The sequence below is a fragment of the Crocodylus porosus genome, unplaced genomic scaffold (assembly GCF_001723895.1).
Source record: "Crocodylus porosus isolate Cpor-Errol unplaced genomic scaffold, CroPor_comp1, whole genome shotgun sequence".
Classification (NCBI taxonomy): domain Eukaryota; kingdom Metazoa; phylum Chordata; order Crocodylia; family Crocodylidae; genus Crocodylus; species Crocodylus porosus.
In genome coordinates this window covers 20,336,023-20,341,106 of record NW_017728921.1, presented here as the reverse complement: position 1 = coordinate 20,341,106, position 5,084 = coordinate 20,336,023, and the positions used below count along the sequence as shown (strand labels likewise).

The window sequence follows — 5,084 nt, the reverse complement described above, 5'->3', positions numbered from 1 at the left end:
TGATGACTACCTGGCTGGACTCATTTGAGTCCAGTCTTTTTCTCCCGCCCAGGTGGGGGGTCGGGCTTGAAGATCTACAAGGTCCCTTCTGACCCGACTTCTATGATTCTATGAGCCTTTTGGCTTTGGTCTAATGTCATGCATATTTTGTACTGTGGAAGACTAGGAACTTGCTCACAAACCTCCCAGTCAAGGACTGCATTAAAGTCGGCCTGAGGGAGATGTCCTGGTATACAAGAAGATAGTAAAAGAGGATGGGAAAGATGGTGGACATCACATGGAACAGAAGAAACTGGCATAGACTTTTCAGAGACAAGCTCTTCTAAGAGAGTAACAAGGACAATGGCAGTGAAGACAACAAATATGAAAATGAATGGAAGGACTGAACAAGCAGAAGGGGGATTTGAGAAGGGCATGTGGGGAGGGGACTGAGGTAATACTTTGCATAACTGTGATGATTTCAAGGGGACAGTGATGAATGCATGGGCACGTAGGTATGCAGGAGTGCAGGTGCATGGTAGTCTTTGTAATGGGACTAAGAATGATGCGACAGTAAAAGTGTTTTTGGACTGTCAAGTAAACCATAGTGCTCAAAGAACAGGTTGTTAGAGGTACACATTTTATATAGATTGACAGATAGATAGACCAATAGATATAATTATTTTATATATATATATATATATCAATCTATCGATAGATAGAAATAAATAAATATTTTTGCGAAAAAAAGGTGGAACTGTATATAAAGCAAGTACAAAAGTGTTGCTTAAGAGTGTTCATGGAGTACCTATGCTAAAACTTCTCACCAGTTTAGAAAAGAAGGTAAAATGAATGAATTCTGGAAGAACAGAGTCTATAGGTATCCACTGCCTATAAGCAAATTACTATAGGCATGCTCATTTCAAAGTCAATGGTTGAAAATTTGCCCCTTACTTCGTGCCCAGGGAAAGCAGGGTCTGACAGTAAAGGAAGGTGGAAAGAGCAAGGGGGCCACAATATCACCTCCCAGACTTATTTTCCCTGTTGTAGCAGTGAGAAAGGGACAAATTCAAGGCAAACCTCCAATAACATGTATACGTATACGTGTGTGTGTGCGCGCATGTGCGCGTGTGCACGTGTGCAGAACAATCCCCAGTAATTAGATTTGCTATATGGAAAAATTATGACAGAATATCAGGTTAGAATGTTATATAATATACAACATTATCTATCTCTCTAATCTTACAATATTGTATATTTATAAACTTTCCATATATCAAATCTAATTATTGGGGAGTTGTCTTGCATTTGAGTAAATATGGTATTTCTCCTCACCATATTCCTGGGATAAAAAAAAATAATTTGCCACAGAGCAACCTTTTATTTCCCAAAATATCAAAAAGTCATCATGGAGCAATGACTTCACGCAGACAGTTTGTTTATTTGTATTTCTCCCTCATAAGGAATAAGCAGGCAAATCCCTCAGATCCTCTAAGCCTGAGGTGGGCAAAATATAGCCCGCAGGCCAGATCCGGCCCACCAGGGAATTTCATCCGGCCCGTGGGTGGGAATCATATTCAGCCCAGCTCACGGATAGCCCTGCTCCGCTCCACTCTGCATGGAGCTGTGCCCTGCCCATTCCCACCGGGGCAACATGCTGCTCCCTTGTGTGCAGGAGGGCCCCAGCCCTGCTCCCGGCCAGCACACAGCTTCCAGTAAGGCCTGTTGCTATGCTGCTGCTGTAGCCACTCAGGGAACTGCTCAGGTCCCCCAGCCTCCAGCGGCTCCTCCTTGTGTCCGTGCTGCAGCGCTCTGGGCAGCAGGTAGAGAGGAGCCTGGAGTGGGAGCCTCACGCTCAGCAGGGCTCCTCTCCACTCATGTGCAGCTCCTGGGACCCACGTGCCACCAGGGGGAAGCCCCACGCAATGGAGCCAGCAGTCTTCCCTGCTGCCACATGCAGTTCCTGCACTTTGCAGGAAGTGGCAGGGAGCCCCACCTGATGGATCCAGGCCAGTTCCTCTCCCTGCTTCCCAGCAGAATCCAGGGCACTACATGTGGTAGAAGGAAGTGGGGCCAGGCCACCGGCTTCATTGTGCTGGGGTCCCTCCCACGGTGCATGGCTCTGGCTGTGTCCTGGGAGCTGTGCACCACGATAGAAGGGGGGCGTGTGGGGGGGGGGGGCCCACACACACCCCACCACACAACCCCCACACCCGACCCCCCCAAACCCTTCACCCACCCACACAAACACAACACCCACCCACACATATACCACACCCTCCCCCACATCTCTGCATGCATACCCACACACCTCCAGACCCTCACTCCCCCACAACCCATCTCACACACATCCAGCCCCCCAACCACACCGCACACACAATATACAAGACTAAGGCATTATTTTGAGCTATTATGCAATCACCTCTACAGATAAACTACACAAACACATGTAAATAAGGACAAAAATATTTTTAAAAATAAAACTGTAATACCTTATAATAGATGTTTGTTTTTTAGTATAGTATTTGGGTTTTTTTTCTGGTTCCAAGATGGCAATGCCCTCCCCCTGCCCCAAAGGAGTACTTCTGGGGGCAAGGGGAGGGACTTCTGGTGGCAAAGGTTGGGGGTTTGGGGGGTCCTGTCCCAAGATAGCAACCAGGGGGTGGGGCGCCAGTCAAGAGGCGGGGCTACCTTTGCAGCCCTTGACAGGTCACCAAAACGCATCAAGTGCCCCTCCAGCCAAAATAATTGCTCACCCCTGCTCTAAGTGCTGGATGCTTTAGAAGTAAAACCATGTCCATGCATCTGCTGGTTTAACCTCTGTGAATACCTCTGTACACAAGGATCTCCTGGCAGAATCTAGCCAAGTGTCCAGAGAACAGTTTCTTGAGACATGAATATAATAAATGCTTTCAACAGCCCTTTCTTGACTTAGATGAGGAGCACAGTAATTAATTTGCAACCAAGCAAGCAAAAGGACTGGAAGTTTAATGACTAGAAAACCTGCAGCAGACAAAAAACCAGGGACTGTCCTTGGAATGCCTGGATCTGGGGCCAACTCCTATCTCCTGCCAATTCAGCAATATATAGGAATCTGCTGTTCTCTCTCAAGCAACATCATGTGAGCTACAAGGACAAGCATTTTAACCAAGAAATATCAGGCTGGCAAGAAAAAGAAAATACAGCTAATCTTGAGAGTTGCCAAGACTAACAGGCCAGATAGAAGGATTGGTTAAGAGAAGTGAAAATGGGGAGGTACTACTCTTCCTCCAGTCCAGCGTACACTGAAGGACAAAACTAACAGTTACTGAAACAGAGGTCTAGCAATATGCTGAACAGATATCTGTAGACTGTACAGGACATGGGTCTAGAATCACTCTGGTTACCACGGCACCCTTGGGTGCCTTGAGATCCATTCAAGGGTGCCACACAATGTTTGTATTGTTAGGTGTGCACAGATACACCCAGAGATTTCAAATAGGGATCCACTGTGTTAAAGACCCTTTCTTTAGTAGAAGAATTGCTCTATTATTTTTCTGTAGTCAAAAAAAGCAAACCCCAAAAACTTAAAGAGCTAGCATTTTCTGAAGGGGTGCCTCAAGTCTAACAAGGGGTGCCTAACAAGTGTGGAAAGGTTGAGAGCCACTGGTTTAGGGTTTCATTTCACAGAAGTTTAAGAATAATCCCAGGAATTTATTAGTTTTCAGCAGCCCAAGATCAATCTGCAACCCCTATAGTTAGACTTTTAAGAAAAAGACAACATTAAACCAAACTCTGCCATGGGGCCAACTAGACTTTGGATCCAAACACTCCAGAGTTAAGCAAATATCAATCTGAAACTATCCCACCCAGCCCCAAACTGGTAGTCCAGGGCCTTCCCCAGGTTTTTCCCTAGTAATGAATCCTCCATCTTGTTCTATATTCCCCTCAGTGGAGGACCTCTGCCTTGTCAAAAGAATTTATGCTGTAATTATTATTCCCTTTGGAAAAAGTTTATTAAATATCTGTGAAGAGGTTATATTGCTAAATACAACTAAATTCCAATGGGAAATGGGTGCTTAACTCCTATAGGTTTTAATAAAAATCAGTCTGATGGTGTTACACTTTAAACTATATCCTCTGAGAGTATCTCTGGGGAGCAAGTGGAGAGAACTGGTTAACTAGGATGGAGATTATTTTGAAGCAAGCAAATAATCCTGGTGCAGCAAGCTTTATTTAAGGGGAAAGAGACCTCATGCTCATCTCATCCTACTCCAACAAAGAGCTTTTCCCTGGAGGCAGCTAATAAGACTTCAGGTCTCCTGCGAACAAACACTGAATGGACACAACTGAAACGTTTAAGGAAGAATTTGATCACAGGCATTTAGAATATAATACCAAACAGGAAAAAAAAAAAACCCTAAAAAAAAAATCACAAACCCACACACACACCCCAGAAGATGACATTTTTGTGCATATCTGCAACATAAAAATAGTTGTCAATCTGTTTTCAAGTCTACAGGAAAGCTGCTCTCACACACGATCTTAGCTACCAAGTTGCTACCCCACCTAGTTTTAGAACAATTGTAAACCTTGAAGTAGTGTAACAGAAGTGGTGACAGCATTTCCAATGCTAGTAATGCTAGTAGCTCCACCTCTGTTAACATAATCTTACTAAACTTAAATAATTCCACTTGAAAGGAGCAGTACTATACTAATATTCAGCCCCAAATCTGCCCTGTTTTATTTTTATGTTTGTTAGCCAGCTCCATGCAGTTTTACCTACTCCTTCCCTACAAAACACACAAATGCTTTACTGTTTTCATTTAAGATATCAGCAACCCACATCCACACCTAAGGGGCACATACAATCTAGTGTCCATGTAAGAGAAACATTTTGGTGTATGGAAGCAGGGTCTGAATTCTAAGTGACATAAAGAACATTGGAAAATTTTCCAATGACAAATATCTATAGCTATGTTAGAAATATTATTAAAAATGCATTATCAATAGCAGATTTAGAAAAAAAAACACAGCTGCTAGCCTTCCTCCTCTCCTAATGGGAGAGGGAAGGGGGGGTTGGAAACTGAGGGGAAAACTACCAAAGGCCCTTTGTATTAAGTATC

General features: G+C 44.0%; 1 protein-coding gene across 2 annotated transcripts in view; it reads right to left on the bottom strand.

Moving 5' to 3' along the window:
* Positions 1 to 5,084, bottom strand: part of TAOK3 (TAO kinase 3) — an 86,787-nt gene that overhangs the window by 29,941 nt on the left and 51,762 nt on the right. The gene's annotated exons all lie outside the window — the stretch shown is intronic.